Genomic DNA, 17,874 nt, shown 5'->3' with positions numbered 1-17,874 from the left:
TTAATGCTTCCTTATCGTCCGGTGATTTTCCTGATTACTGGAAATTAAGTTATTTAACGGCAATTCACAAAAATGGTGACAGAAGCAATATTAATAACTATAGAGGTACAACCTGTCATTCCCAAACTTTTTGATAAACTATTCTGTTAGCATTTTTCCTGGTATTGTAAAAAAAATTTGTGTGACTACCAGCACGGGTTTTCTCGGACTAGGTCCACTGTGACTATCCTGCTGACTTATGAGCTGGATCTGTTGGGTGTTTTTGCGAAGTCTAAACAAGTGGACAGTGTCTACACGGACTTTTCGAAGGCGTTTGTTTCGGGCCATGCGACTGGGTGATACTCTGGCCAAATTTTGTCACAGCTTTTTAACAGGGCGTACACATCAGGTCCGAATCAAAAATTATATTTCCAGCGAAATTGTGGTGCACTCGGGTGTGCCTCAGGGTTCACACATAGGTCCAGTTTTCTTTAATTTGTTTATAAGAGATCTGAGTGATGTGGTTCTTCATTCTGAACATCTTGGCTTTGTAGATATTTTAAATTTTACAAAACAATTGAGTCATTTATGGACGCTCAGCTTCTTCAGAGCGACCTTAACAAGGTCAGTTCGTGGTGCAGAGAAAATGGTCTGGATCTAAATGTTGAAAAGTGTTTTAGTATTACTTTTTCTCGCTGAACTAACACCCTTCAAAATAGATATATTATTAACAATACAACGATAGGGTGTATCATCAGAGTTAGGGACCTTGGGGTCATCTTTGACAGTAAGCGGACCTTTTTGGAGGATGTTGTTAACAAGGGCATGAGAGGTAAGGGTTTTATTACCCATAATAGTACACTGCCCTCATCCGACTGTTTTAAAACCCTTTATTGCTCGTTAGTTAGATCTACACTGGAGTATGCATCAGTAGTGTGGTCTCCACATTACAGATGTCACATTGATAGATTAGAGACTGTTCAGAGGGCATTTCTGAGGTTCCTAGCATATAGAGCGGGTATAAATATCTACAATAACTTTCACATTGTTTTGTATTCCATTTCATCACGCCAACTATGGCTATTTTTCTACTTTAAATCGACCCTTGAGGTTATTTAACAGTTTCTCTCTTGATCCCTTTGCTGGCGGTCTTCGACAATTTAAGACAAAATTAAAAGAGGTGGTTGATTGTAGCTGTAACTTGTGTGATACTGTTTGTTTACTGTTTCTTACTGTTTTTGTGTTTTTATATGGTTATTTAAAGAGCTTGTTATCTAGGTTGTTGTTTTGTCATGTTGCCATTTATATTATGTTTATATTGTTACCTTTTATTTGTAAATTGGCTCAGCCGTTGAAATTAATAAATAAATTTATAACGGTGCAGAAGGTTACCAGTGTTCAAAATCACGGTCTAGAAACTCTTGGGTAGTTCCATACGGCCGCTTACCTGGGGATTATCTTGAACTTGAATTAAAATTACTAACTCTTTTTCCCCATTGATAGCATTCCATTTTACCATTTTTCATTTTTCATATTCAATACTACCACTAGCATCAAACCGTTCCATTAAACACTGAAGATATTGTCGAGTTGATATACGTACATATATTAGGGTAATTCGCCTTGTAAAGTCTTACTGCCAACAAAGTATTTTTTTCGCCCATTATATAAATCATATAAATTAATTCAGCCGTAGGAAAATCCATACTTAGTTTTCTTTTAACTTACTGACACCACAATAAATTTTATTAATTAACTATTACTTTATATATGTTATACTATACAATAGTTTTAGACAGAAAGAAGGGTAAGAAGTAAAAGTTGTAGGTTTATGTAAGATATTTCAGTATATTATATAGTATATTTGGTGTGCCATTTAAGAAAATATAATATATCTATTCGTTTATTTTGAACACCCTGTAGGATATAATTTAAATTTAGTTTTTTTTTCGTCATCTTGGAATAACGATAACATCAAATATTTAAAAGTAATGGCTCCATCGTGTGAAAATTAGTATTTTTTTAGAAAACTTAAAATATTTTAAAAACTATTAGCTGTAGGTGCGTATATATGTACATATATATAATTTTAAAAGGACTTGAAAACATCATTTAAAAATAGGGTATGTTTTATTCGTCAGATTTTTTTGAGCCACCCTGTATACTTATTCAGAACGGATGACGGGCAAATCACTATTCTGTGCTACACTGATGATGCCGTACTTGTGACTGATAATGAGACTATCGATTTAACTGTACTGTCAAATTACTTAATGTGATAATATTTGCTCCAGAACTAAATGCATGACATCATCAAAAACTTTTTCAGAGAAACTTCCACAGGCTACTGTAATGACATTTACAAATCTTCTGGATGCCTCCTTCGGCAATCATCCTGTTGGCTTCTTCAGAGTGAGAACTAAACAAGTACTAGAGACAACTGAAATAAGAGTAGTTTGTACGCTCAAGGATAGAGAGAGGAGCGGAAACATAAGAAGGACGTTCAAAGCAGAAAAGGTTAATGAATGGGTATTGGTATAGTTGAATAGGCAACAGGTCGCCAGAACGCCTCTAAAAAGGATGTAACGATAACTTAGAAGTGTGATTGGCACAGACGAAGAAAGTAAACAGGCGATTTGACTCGAGCAGCAAGAGGAAATTGTTGTTAGTTTTGCTTCAAGATTCAAGATTTAAGATTGGTTTAATCAAGATAATCAACAAAAATTACTTATTTTTTCAATACGTAAGGGTGGCAACTGGAATCACTAACAAAATAGCAACTTTTATAAGCTGGATAAATACGCTCTCGTTATCAGTTATCAGTGACTATTTTCATCACCAGTGCCATCCATAAAGACATGATATTCAATGTTTTAATAACAAAAATGATGAAGATAATCTTTTTTTAACTTGACACCCTAAAATGTAAAATGTTAAGATGACTACGACATATATTAACATCTATCGGCACAAAATTAATAAACACTCCGCATTTTACGAGCAAGGAAATGTGACAACATCGCATTGATGTCGCCCATTAAGGATATTTTTGCTGCAGGATTATAATACCTTCTTATGTGTCACTACTCACTTGCTGCTGCGTGTTCGACTTTTTAAACGTGGCCAAATACAAGCCCGATGGTTTGCACGTGCATTGGATCATTTTTCTAGACCTCTCTATTTTTACGTAGTGTTCCGTTCGTTATGCATTTCGAATGAGTTTTCTTTTAATCGTTGTGGCAACGGTCCAAACGTAAGAACCCAATTGCAATTGTTTTCCTTGTGTATGTGGGCTCCGCGCCAAAGGTTAGAAACAAGTCAAAACATCGAACCAATAATTTAGCACTACGTGATTTTCGATCGCGATTCGAACTCCAAACATATGTGCATATATAAAAATTGCATTCAAAAATACAGAATGTGGGCGCATAAATAGCTAATCGACGTTGCAGTTGCGTTGTTTCAGTTTTTTGAACGGCGTTTTTTTATTTGGAGATTAGGTTTTTAATGGGATGATTTATATATAAATTCCTACTTTAATTAATATTAAAATTATTTTTGGGGGTTGTTTTTTCATTGTCGTTCCTAAATTCTTTAATAGAGTACCTGAAAATTAATTAGAAAGTAAAAGGTATGCCTGGACTTCACCCTTTCCTGAATTTCATGCTAATATTTATTATGACTTTCTTTTATATCTGTCTATAGTGCGTGTAATATTCGGAAATAAAGGCTTTAATATTATTATTATATTATTTTTTATTAAATTTTTATATTGATTTTTTTTATTTTGTGGTTCTATTTACAATCTTGTACAAGGCACGGGAGCTCTTAACCCTTTGCACGCGAGTACACTATTTACACTATTCTCGGACTATTATTTTATCTACTTACGAGGCTAGCGCCAAAATTTCCCGGCCTGACATAGATGCAGCTCCAGTATCACTTTGTCTTCTTTTAAATATATATCTTAGTAGGTTGCGAAAACAATTTTGGAGTCTTGCGTCGCAAATGACGCAAATTGAGTCATAAAGTTTTTGACAAAAGAAGGGTTAGCAATTAAAATAATTAAAGAAAGGCTGGATGGTGTGTACGGCCAAAGTTCTCCTTCGTATTCTGTAGCGAAAGAATGGGCAAAACCTTTTCGAATGGGGCAGGGGTCCCTTAAAGATGATTCAAGAACTGGTCGACCAGTGGAGGTCATAACGGAAGATATTGTTGCTATTGTGGAAGAGGTGGTATTGACTGATCGACCTTTAAAGGTCAAGGATATCTCAGAAATTACTAAGCTTTCTGATACAAGTGTTGGTCGAATTCTGCATGATCGTTTAGGTATGCATAAGGTTAGTGCAAGATGGGTTCCTAAAAACCTTTCGGCTATTCAAAAACAACGCCGTGTCGAGTGTGCGCGGTCTTTTTTGGAACTCTGTGGGTCGGAACCGAAGCCTGTGATAGAAACTATTGTGGCGGGAGATGAAACTATTATGACCCCCTATCGAAAAAAGAATCAATGGAGATGCGTCATCAGGATGATGCATCTCCAAAAAAATTCAGAGTCTGCCGGTCAACAAAAAAGCCACGTGGGATTGTGAAGGAATTCGTTTGATAGATTTTAAAGAAACTAATACTACTGTCAATGGTAAATATTACGCAACATTATTACATAATTTGCGAGACTGCGTACGTGTAAAACGTCGAGGAAAACTGACCAGAGGCGTGCGTCTTTTGCACGATAATGCACCTGTCCATACTGCTGGTGTTGCACAAGCTGCCATTTTAGAGTGTGGGTTCCAACAGATAAATCATCCTCTCTATAGTTCGGATATGGCCCCCAGCGACTATGTATGGATATTTGAAAAAGGACGTGGACGGCGGTTTGGCAACGAAGTTGAGTTAAAAGAGGCTGTTTTAGCTCATTTTGCAGACAAACCAAAGAATATTTTTTGAAACTGATTGAGTTGGTAATAAAGAGGTGTATTAATGAAAAATTGTTACTCTGCTTTGTTTCTTTCATATTCAGGCCGGGAAATTCTAGCGCTGCCGTCGTATGTCTACTCGGATATTTTTTTATTCGATTTTTTTAATTATAAAATAGCTTTATAAAAACTATGTTTTTTTTCTCAATATTTTATTATTATTATCATAATTACTACCGTTATTATTAAATAAATTCATACACAATATAAAAAAATTATATCCTATAATGTTGTAGTTCATGGTGCCTAGTCATCAAATCAACTGATCTGCATGCAAATGTGTTATCTTCCGAAAATGTTGGTTTTTGGATAGAATCAGGTATAAATTTGCGGTTGATTTGAATAGTACCTGTCAAATGAACACTCAGTTTTAACAATTCTTTTGCAAGTAGCAAGCTCGTTTAGCATCTATCGGTGTAAAAATGATGTCTGTAATAAATGTTATTGTCTAATATTTTTGACACAGATGTAAGAGTATTCTTGTGCTTACAGGTAAATCAGGCCCTAATCTTCCTAAATCTTCCGATGTCAAGCTTCCTTAGTATGGCAAAATTGAATAAACCTATCCGGTGTTAGCATCCGCCATTACAAAAATTCGTATCTCCCAGTTCGTAGGCTTGTTCGGATTGTAAGTTAAAAAACCAATTTTATCCTTAAATCCAACAACAGATACGTCTACCGATATCTCTCTTGATGGAACAAAAATTTCTTTGAATTGCTTCTCCAAATAATATGAATAGTGACTGACTTTGTAAGGTCGGTTTTGACAACCTCTTCTGTGCTATTTTATGTCTAGCTTAGTTATTTGTTTGTTCGACTATTTTTATTATTACCTCATCGGTAAAAAAGAGATTGAAAAAATCTATTGGTTTTGTACAAGTATCAGGTCCTACCATTTTATCCCCAGAAGTAAATAGAATCCTGTCTGATACCTGATCGTGGCATGTGACGTCCTGCCTTGGACCAAAATTGCCAGGTTGTGTTATGTTCTCGTTTTCTTCACTACTGTTTGAACTTGACGGTAAAGGTAGGGTTCTGTGTCTTTTAGTAACTATAATATCACTGCCACTACTAGAGTCGCTAATATTATCACTATCCAATCTATCATTTTCAGGCGTGTCAATTTAAAATTCATCGTCACTACTTTGCAATTCATTTTCAATTTCATCTTTTTTTGGGCATTTGATTTTTTTTTTCAAAATATACACCGAAACAATACAGCAAACTTTACCCAATCGTGTTAGTTATAAAACTGAGGAATATTCAAAATGCAAAAATGGTGCACATGTGATTTGAAGGGGTTGAAATATATACATCAACATATATAAAATAAACAGCTTACGATGGCTTGTATAAAATAAATATAATAACGAAGGTTTAAAAAAGCAATTTAGAAATATTAGAAATGAGCTTAGGGGATGCCAGACCGGCCAAACTGCTGTAATGATAAGTCTATACGGCGACATGCGAGTGCAAAGGGTTAAAAGTCGTAATTGGCATCGCTAGTCCTAGCATTAATTCCATATCCATTTTAGTCTTTTCTACAATGGAAATCGTATCTGCTGGTAAAGTTATAGTGTTTCAGTTCAGTGTATCTATTCTTGTAGCCAAAATAAACAGAGTTTGATTTTTCTTGTGTTCTCAGTTAATCTAGTTTTAGCTTAGCTATTTTGCAATTTTGCCGGGCTAATGTCGTTGTGATCGCAATATTGTGTTAAATATGGAATTACTAGCAAAAATTTCTGCAAATGGCAAAATTATCTATCTGTTTGATTCAAAATTCCCCAAAGTGTACTTACCTTGAAATTTTTGACAATGTTACTGAGGCTTTGGTCGTATAAACGACGCATAAAAAAATTCATCTGCACCACACTTAACGTCCCTCATCTTGTAAATAATCAAAGAGAAAATTTTGACAGATATTTACCCCTTAATTGAGTGCTTGTATATACTTTTTCTTGTAGCAAGAGGAATCAGAGTTTGTTGTTTTTTTAACTAGTTTTACAAAACTATTAACAATTAGATTATCAAATATGACGTAAATAATTTTTGTGATTTTGTCAGTTGATCTAATTTTAGATCATTTATTTTAGTAATTATCATGTTGCAATTTTAGCGTGGTCGTTTCGGTAGCTTGTGTCGTGGTAGGCGTAATATTATGTTGGCGTTGGCTGCCCATAACAACATTGTCCCACATAATGGAAAGGCGTAGGGATAAAAGGATTTCATTACCAGTGTGCGTTCTTGTGATGAATCCATGTTCACGCATTTGTCATAAAGCCGGCACATAATTTACCAGATAATTTATTTACGCCGATATATCTGCCACCGGTTTAAAATATAATACCCGTCCGAAATTGCAGCTATATTTATGCCACATTTACAAAAACTTATCACTAACGGTGATTTATCGTGCATTCCGTATTGTATATACAGTCAGATAAACCGCAGTTGTTAAAAACGGCGTAAATCACTTTTCCAACAATAATTTTTATTATTATACGATTTTGCTTGTCATTTTAAACAACTTCCAACACCTACTGACACAAAACGTAACGAATTTTTAATTTGTAACATGTACGACGCACTTGGACGCTTGTTACTTTCGAAAAATCGATCTAAAGTATACTCCTTACTAAACTCGAGATCTCGGTAACGGTTGGTCTTAGAGGACCGCCGTTGGCACAGAAATGATCAGCGTCGAAAAAAAAAACATTTTTTTTGTCTGTTTGTCCATTCTCAGTTCTCCGTTTTTGGTATTTTGGGTTTTAAGAAATAACTTTGGAACGGTTTGATCTACGCAACTGAGATTTGTCTCCTGTTTAACCTTTCACGAGGCATATAGGCCTATTAAAAATGGTCCCTATCCGACGCCAGCAAATAACTTTTTTCGTGATTTTCCACTGTTTTTTGGGCATCGATATGAAACACGATAAGTGTCCGATAGTTCAAATATTTGTAAGTAAACAGCGTTTGGTCCCCTGACCCACTGACGGAACCTATTGAAATATGGGGGCTGGAGGGTCGGGAAGTATTTTAAAAAAAATAAAAATCGCGAATGCAAGGGTCTAAGAAAAAAATAATTTCTCGAAAAGGGTGTACTCGACCGAAATAATTCTGGTATTCAAAGACGCATAGGATTTGACTGTGTACACTTCTATTCATGACAATTTTTCAAAAATGTACAGTGTGCGCCGCAAAAAAAAAACTGAAAAATGAGTCCCCCTATAATTAAAAATCGGCTGTGTTTCGAATATCAGTTTCTTTTACATGGCAATAAAGCTAGTATACAAAGCTAAAACTTTTGTATTTCAAGTTTTACAGGGTCTTTGCGATATTCCGTGCAATATTAAATATCCTAATAGGTGCCCTAAATTTGCAGCTACCGACTTTGGCAGAGAAGTAGAAGTTCGGACCTACATTTAAACTCTTAAAGTCGAGGGCAATTAAGTACCGCAAAGTATTTTTTTAATTTTTGATTTTTTTTTTGTTTTATTTTGGTTTCTGGCAGACGCGGAGAATCCAGTGCTATAGCATTTATGTCAAGCATTTTTTCGATTATATAAAGGGTTTTTAAAGTATAGGCAAAAATCTAAGTCTTTGAAAATTGTTCCTTTCCAGAGTAAATTATTAATCGCAAATCAAAAATCGTAAAAAATATGACTAATCAGTACAAACAGCGTCATAGGCCGCATCAAGAGCTACAATTTTTGCATTTGCGGTTTTTGTCTATCATACATGCTGCTCGAGAAATTTGAAAAAAGCCATATGAAAATAACTATTCCGGGGGCCGTCAAGACGGGATGACGTCATTGATTATTACGGTGCACTGCATGGTTTCAGAGAAGTCTTATTTTCTCGAAAACCATTTACTATTTTAGAAAAATTCTTGTACCAGGAAACGTGGAAGATTCAGGGCCATAACCTCCAATTCCGGAATTTTTTGAATTATGTACAGGGGGTGTCGATTATGGATAAAATGTGGATAAATGATTAGCCGTAAATGAAAAACTATAAAACATGGGATAATTTGGTTTAAACAGTGTCGTAATCTGTATCGAGAAAGTTTCAGGTTTCGTCTATCATACGGGGTGCGGGATATACTTGGAATAATATCTTTGGAAATCATTATTACTTTTACAATTTTTTATATTTATCACAGTTTGTCGTCACTTTGAAATTCAGCGATACGTGAAAGACGCTTTATACCGGATGTATACACAATTAAATTACATCGATTTTGCGAAAGTTCCATAGTGATTCGCAGGAGCACAATAGAAAAAACAATGCGTCATTCTAGGACCTAGGACAAGAAACCGCGAAGCGCCTTGTTTTTAAAATAAAAAGGTGCCCCATCCAGCTATGATTTTTCGAAAGCATTTTGTTTATTCTATCCTGGTTGTCCGATTCTGAAATCGATCACTTAAATGATAAGTATCCTAGCAATTACTTGAAGGTTTGATAAAGTATAATATGAAAACTTCTTTTGCTCCAATATGTTTCGTAAGTCCAGAGAATAGTGGAAACTGATCAAAAAAATTGATTTTTAAAAGTTTCTGCTTGCTGCATTGATATTGGGTATTTTTGAAGGCGTTTAAAATAAATAACTTTGTATAATGCAATAAGTGCGATTTTTTCCACGGCACTGTCGGCGCTGTAATTAAGAAGCAGCTCAAAAATTAGCTTTCGAGATTTTGCCGCCACATAAATATGCTAATTAGTTTAACAAATAACCGCTTTAAAGGGAAAGGGTTACGCCGTATTATTAGACGATCCGGCTCTATTAATTTATGATTCGCAAATGATTTAGGCGAAATTTATTCATCGAACAACTGTTCGCTGACTACGTGCGCAGCTAGAACAATGAACCGCAACATCATCCCCTTTCGAGGGCCGTAATATACCACCTAATAATTACCGCGAAGAAACAATAGCACCGACAAAATAGATTCGTCTCGAATTATTTTGTTTTGTTTGATAGTTTTCTCACAACTTCGATTTTTACCAAAAAATTTCGTTGAAAGGATTCCTAGTGTTAACAACAAAAATTACTATATTTCTCTTGACTTATCCTCTATGAGTGTACTTACGATATTATTGAGGATTTGGTCGGGTAATCAAAAACTCCATTTGTAACAAAACAATGATTTTATTAATTCATTTTAAATGTGCAATAATTACCTACATGACTTTTATTTGCATCAATTTTACATTTCAAAATGAATCACAACACAATTCAATACATACATTGTACTAAAAAATTCAATTCTGGATAAAGAAGCAGTTTAAAATATTCCAGCGTCTTTGCTATTAAGAAAAAAAAAGCATTACTTACTTCTGTACAAAATACAAAAAGGTTCTTTAAAAAAAAAATTGATGTTATAAAAATCACACATATTCATCAAAATCCATTTATTATATTAACGCAAGCTATACTTCGGGAAATTTCCAAAATTCCAATATTGTCTAAATATTTTTTAAACATACCTTATAAATTTCAATTGTTCCGTTCTAGTTTTCTGTTTGTAATGCCTGCCTATACTAGAAGTAGATTGGAACAAGTTTTATAAACGACACTCGAGTCGTTTAGGCACGAGCTATTTAATAGAAGAGTAAATGTTTGGGTACATTTTTGCTAAACGACACCAATATATTTAGTGATACAGTAATCTATCGAAAGCATCCCTTCGCTAAACTTTGATTTGGAATGAGCGGAGCCTCCAATAAATGATGATACCATTACTTCCTTTTGATATGCTTATAAGCACAGATGCCTTTATAGTGCGTGGTGTGGCTCTCGGTTAGACAAACAACAATTTTACAAAAGCAAAAAAGTAATACAATAGTAAGATTTACCAACGATTTGCGTAGTCATACCCGAAACAATAGTAATGTAAATTTAAATTTCAATCAAGGATTTCCGATTCGATGTGCGTCTAAATTGGATTAATTACCACAAATGTCGTTCATGGTGAATATTTAAAAAAAATGTTTAAAACACCTACCGTTAAAATGTATTGTTATATTTCATATTTATTTATTTATTGCTAATTTAAGTGGCGTCAAGTACAGAGTAAAGTCTGTTCATAGATATAAGAAAGTGACTAACTAATACGAATTAAGAAAAGACCCGGGCAAAAGGTAAGAATGAAATATGGCCGAATAGGTCCGTACTTTGCTTAGAATCTAATTATTTGGGGTTTTGTTAGGAAAGATACTAAACAACATTTATTTATTTATTTATGTATTTATGTTTAAATCTAAAATAAAATTACAAATTATTTTTATTACCTACTTAAATTGCTTAAAATTATCATCGCTATCATCGCCTGTTCTAATTATTATTTGTTCTCTATTATTTGCAATATGGATATACGATTGTTCTGCTTTTTCTATATGCTTAACTGAATTTGTCCAACTTTGTGGAGCGATGTTAAAAACTTCGGTTTCTATAAGTTTGAGGACATTGGAGTTAACACTGGGAAAAACATTTTTACGACGAATGGCAGATTTCAGTTGGTGCCAGACATGTTCAATGGGATTAAATATACAGTGGTAAGGTGGAAGCCTTAAAACTGTATGCCCTAGATTTTTTGCATAATTATCACAGACGTATTCCTTTTGTAGGTTCAATCTTTGTAGAACCTCAATTAATTGCTTTTTGGTATAATCTTCGTGAAAATAAACTTCGTTATGATACATGTAGTTTTGGATTGTTGCTTTTTTGTCACATGAGGAAGGGGTTTTAGTCAACTGTCTACTGTGATAATTTGCATTGTCCATTACAATGACGCTATTAGGAGGAATGTTTGGAACTAGTTTGTTTCTAAACCAACTTTCAAATAAATCAGCGGTGGTGTCTTCATGGTAATCCAGAAAGAGAAAGTCCATTTGGATTCCAACCATCTTTAGAGCCAGCATTCAAAATAGTTATTCTTTTACCTCTTCTTGATGGCGCGTTTGTTTTACACTTATCAGTTGAGTCCACCCAACCAATCATATGTGACGAAGCAGGTTTCATCCAAGTAAATAATTGGCCTTTGGTGTTCTCTGTAAATGCTAATTTTTTCTAGATATTCCAGTCGCTATTTACGAATTCTAAAAGATTCCATTAAAACTTGCCTTTTGTCAATTTTTTTAAAACCCATGTGTTGAATGCACTTCCATAAGGTAGTTCTGCCACATTTAACACCGGTTTCATCTTTTTCAAGCCTCCTAATTAAGATATCTAATGTAGGGACGCTTTGTTCCTCGTATAACTGGTAAATTTTACGCCGTATTATATCCTGATCACTTTCATCTACACTCGAGAAAATGTCAGCATCGCTTCTTTTTTTCCTCGCTGAAATGGGATTATTCACAATTTTCCATACAGTTGATGTTGGAATTTTCGCCAATGTGGCCGATTCTTCTAAAGATGCTTGCTTGCTGGCACCACGTTCAATGAGAGTCAAATAAACATTGTTTATAAATTCCTTAGTCTCAATGGAATAGTGTTTTCTACATTTGTGGAGAGGGGTTGGGGGGAGCATATCCTGAGATCATACCAAAAAAGCATCCCCTATGTAAAAGGCTTACGAAAGAAAGCAAACTCAAACGGCCGTTGTTGTTTAGTATAATGCAGTAAGAGGATCTGTCCAGTTTCTTTTTATCAAGCCTGTTATTCTGTTTGTGACCCTTAAATGTCCACCTTTATTCTTAGATAATTCTGTAGAACACACTGTAACGAATTTATTTTGGTATGTAAAATGCAAAAACAGATGGTTATTTGAGCTCCAATCGCAAAAGAACTTCTTGGAGCCCAAGGCAGTTACCAGGATCCACAAACCTAATATATATTTTTAAATCATCTGCCAAAACTAGTATTTTGCAGTGCTTGAAATATCTTTTATTTGTACTCAAATAGACTATAAAAGCAGTGGTCTCAGATGGATACTCTGTGGTAATAAATAAAGTCTGTTTTTAAGAAATTATATGATCCTTAACACCCTGTACATAGCAAAAATATTTTTTCAGAGCAATTGGCGTTTAATGCATTGTAGAGGGACAAGCAAGGAAATCCAGTGAGGAATTTTTTCATGCGAGTATCATTATTAAGGTGAGTGCGTTTGATCTTGTAATTATATCTGCTTTATTTATTGTTTCTCTTTGTTCAACGGGAGTTCAAATGGCAATTCGATTATGCCGGTAATGGACTTCGCATATTGTTAAGCCGATAAAAAATCCATCTCGCTTTTTAAAATCCCCGCCGATATCGAGTAACAAAGATAATTTCGCGGAACATACTTAGCCAGTTTGAAGCGGCAAATTTAATATCCATGTCAATTTGCGTTCGCTATTGCCGCGAAATGGATTTTATATTCTGTTACCAGAGACGCGAACGGGTCTAAAATTTTCGTCTATAGGAAATGATACCGGGCAAACGCTGAAAAACCTTGAACTGATGAAAATCCATCTAAATCTAAATCCAACTAAAAGTCGGTTCAGTTCAGTTCCACGAAATTGTATGTATATTTTTAAATGACAATTGTTTTGACAACACCGTGTCTTTATCAAATGTAATATTTACAAACTACCTGAAAAATAAAACCTTAATTAATGTTGTCGTGAGAATTTAAGTTCAATAAAGGAAGGGTATTTAAATCTAATTGATCGTTAATCAATACATTTGAATGTCTCATTTTGTTAATCTCCATGACTTCCAACAAATTTAATTTTCTACTTTTTGTGGCTATGACAAATGTTTTGAAACTTTTTCAATAGGTTCTCCTATGTATGTAATTGTTTTAAATTGTTCGTGTTCTGTATTAGGTTTCGGATAAATAGAGCTTACTGTTGTCCGCATTTGTTTTTTATTTATAATTTTAGCTGTAATGGACGGATTGTAGGATTATTATTATCATTATTAAACTTAAATTCTCACAACAACATTAATGAAGGTTTTATTGTCATTTTTCGGTATATATAGGATCAGGTAGTTTGTAAATATTACATTTGATAAAGACATGATGTTATCGAAACAATTGTCATCTAAAAATATATAATTTCGTGAAAATCTGAACTTTTAGTTCTTATTTATGTTCAAAAACCTTTTAAATGATATTGATATAAATAAGATCGCTTATACCTCGGACAATAAAACAGAAACTTATGTCTTCTCTCTTATTCTTTCAATCTTTTATGGAAGAAATTTTTTGCTTTATGTATAAACGATTTTTTGGGTAAACATTTGGACACAAATTGATTCCTACAATATTTAGGTACTCCTAAATTTTTAAACAAACTAATTAAAATATATGGTTTTGCTGTGTTTTTTTTCCTATTTATTTACCAATACCTCCAAACAAACGCAATAGAGTAAGGTACCTGAATGAGTTGCTGGAATGCAGGGATATGAAATGCGATAAATAAGTTTGTAATGAAATATTTGCGATTTTCTTCTTCTGGTCCTCAAAATGTCCTGTAAAATTCTTGCATTCAATCTGCTTTTACATGGTGTCTATCATATATACAAGAAACTCTCGAATTTTATTCATAAATTTTTATAAAGAATAGGAAAAATTTTAACGATGAATAACATTCTAATTTTTCAAAGAAATTCCGCGACTGTAATACTTTTTATAAAAATTTTTATGGTTCCTAACTAGTACCAACTAGCACCCAACTTACAGAGTTGTCTCCAAACCCATAGAAGAGTTGCAGAACATTTTTATCGAGGAAAGGGTCTAATATAACGCAAGATATTCACCTTTATTTAGTTTGATTTAATTCAAAGTCCATTTCAAAAAAGCCACTATGTGTTAAAACTTGTTAATTTTTGTTTGGATATTTATTACAATTTGAAAAACTATTCAACATAAAGGCTTTTTTTCAGAGATTTTTTTAAACATTATTTTATACAACAAAAAAAACTAATTTCTATAAATTTTTGTATATCTGCAAAGCAGAAATCAATTCACTTTGTAAATTTAACACAAAATTTTGACCCTATCTGTGTTATTTAGGGATAGAAGCCGCATAATGTGATCAAGAAAATGTAAATGCAATTTTATATTTTATTAACATTCCAGTAAACAAGTGAATATACCAAGATCACTTAGAAATGAATACAGTAATTTGTTAACATAAAAGTTACCTAAAATAATTCTTCGAAAAAACTTTTGGGAATTTTCAGCGGATTAATTATTCTAGTCTCAAAAAACCTAGTTGTATCGATTTTAAAGTCGTTTATTTATCTTTAACAGCTTCTAAAATATCAACAAAGATTTAATATTCATTTTCAACTTTAACATCCTCTGTGTTTTTTTAATTCAAGTTTTGGATTTAACAAAAAATATGTACAGGCTGTTAATTAAGTAAGAGAATTTTAAAGGGTGGATCTTTATGACTAATTTTATGATAAAAAGTTCATATTAACATGGGTCCGCAAAGTCGTCCAAAAAAACCATTTTGTTTGGTTTTTTAATTATATTCTTGTTGAGTGGTAAGATTCACCTTCTAAAGTTTGTAAGTACTTAATTAACATCCTGCGTAGCTGAATGAAATTATTTTGACTCAAAAAATATGCACTTCTTTAGCATACACCATGTTGTATAGGTATGTAATATATTGTAAGAAGCTGCTCACCTACATTATTTAAATATATTGTTGCAATATTTTAATGTTATTTCGGGTTTATCAAACCAAAATACCAATAATAGCAAAATAATGTTTTCAGTATTCACAGTTAGTCGTCATGGATTAATTTTCATACTAATACTTGTTGAAAGTAGGAAAAATCATGTCAAATATAAATTAAAATCCCACTATAGCTTCGGGATCGCTCAAAAGTTCAGATTTTGCTCGTAGATAAAGGCTTATTTCTTTAGGAGAGACATTTTTTAGGAGGAAAAAATTAAGGAATTATGAAATGACGTATGCTTGGTAGAAGAATTTTGTCTTTGATGGATCGAAGTTGTTGAGATTTTTATACAAGTTGTACATCTGGTTTTGACGTTATATTTCTTTAGAACTTTTGGTATGTGGTCAGTGATGTTTTGAATGGAAGGAAGGACAACAGTGACAAGTGTGGGTTTGCTTTCGGCTTCATTACTATTGGAAGGTTGTGATCAAATTATTAGAGAGAAGAGCAGAGGTAAGGAGTTTTAGTTCTGAGTTCAGTGAGTTGATAACCGATGCTTTTGTGTCGGAGGGTGATGTGACAACGCATTAGGATATCGGTCTGCGTGCGTAGGTTTTCTGTAAACACAATGACCCAATGTTAGGTCTGATTTTCGATTGACAAGAGTATCTAAGAGTGGGAGGGTGTTCTTATTTTCTAATTCAATGGTAAAACGTATGTTAGGGTGTATGGAGTTAAAATGTCTAAGAAAATCTACTAGGGATTCTTGAACATGAGGCCAAATAACACAAACTATCATCAGCCTAGCGTTTCCATAATTTTGGAGAGTAAAATGCGAGCCAGTTTCAGTCAAGCTGCGAAGAAGAAAACAGGATGATCGACGAAACGTTAGCTAGTTTGAGTCAACAAAAACCGACGCAAGAGGAATCCAGAAGTTTTATAAAAAGTACTACCATCTTACTTAATTAAAAAAATAATTTGTCTGAAGGGAAAGGAAAAAGGTTTTAATTGATTAGAGGGGGTATTTCGGAGGGGATTATTTTTATCTACGCGTGAACCTGTCGCGTTTATAAATTGTTTCGGTATCAGTAAATCGGCGATTGGCAAATTTATGATGCGCTTATAATAATGCGGGTTGGTTTCAACCCCCCGAGTGCTTCATTGTATTTGTCGGAACGGGGGGCAATAACGCGGACGGTTTATCCACTTGTGTTTTCTCATCGCATTTATCGAGATCAAACTTTCGCGATTCATACATTTTCATTGAGGTAACGTTGTCGTTATGGAAAATATTGCAAAATTCAGCTGTAGTTCAGTTTTGGTTACTATCGGTTATTTGTAGATTGAAAAGAAAAAATGGAAGACCTCGTGATATATTTAGTTTCTGCAAAAAACGTTTGCGCCTAGCAGGAAAATTTTACCATTGACTTTGTATTGTTATCACAAAGGGATGCCAAAAACCACAGTTGTTGTTGTAAGTTATTGTTCTCGTTGTTGTACACAAACTAGTTGCATACTTATTATATTTTGTTAAACATTGTCGTCAGAAATTTTACTAACTATAGGCTATTTTGCTATTTGATTATACTTGTTGCCATATCAATTAGGAATAACTATACTATATAATATACTACTATAATAAAGTTAACACGCAAAAATTTTTTGAAAGCTTCTTCCGAATATGCCCTTTTGGAGTGTTAGCTAGAAGTATTTTTTTTTAATTTGTGGTTATATTTTTAAATCTATATTTCACCTAATCTCGAAAAAATATGGTATCATGGCCTAATCCAGAAAAAACATCTGCTAGGCTCTTGGAATCTAATTTTTGAAAGTTTCTTTTGATTTTATTTTAATTACAATAAGAATCTTTTACTTTCTGAAGTGTTTGCCGGGATTTACTTTTTGCAATGTTGAAAAGTCAAGTCAATTTATGACTCTCGGTTCAACAATTCGCCAAATAATTTGTTTGCCTCGCAACCAATTCTCGTATGTTAAACACATGAAACATAGTTGATCCGGTGGTTTTTTATGTGACGTATTCTCAACATAACAACGAATAAGAAACCAACGCGGCCCAATGGATCCGTATACCATAATAATTCTCTTCGGAGGTTAATAAAATAGAGTGAACTTAAAAACTGCATTAAAACATGGCGGGCCACCTTTGCATGGGGCCATAAATTTGAAATTCAACGACTTTAAAAAAAAAGTTGATCTGTACCATTAGTGCTTAAACTATCATAAATCCTCGATTGGAGTTCGATCCTTACGATCTCGGCGACTGTTTCAGTGGCGTAGATT

Source organism: Cylas formicarius, unplaced genomic scaffold, assembly GCF_029955315.1.
Source record: "Cylas formicarius isolate icCylForm1 unplaced genomic scaffold, icCylForm1.1 PGA_scaffold_12__32_contigs__length_19106922, whole genome shotgun sequence".
Classification (NCBI taxonomy): Eukaryota; Metazoa; Arthropoda; class Insecta; order Coleoptera; family Brentidae; genus Cylas; species Cylas formicarius.
The sequence above is the reverse complement of the archived record's forward strand: the minus strand, read 5'-3'. Positions refer to the sequence as shown.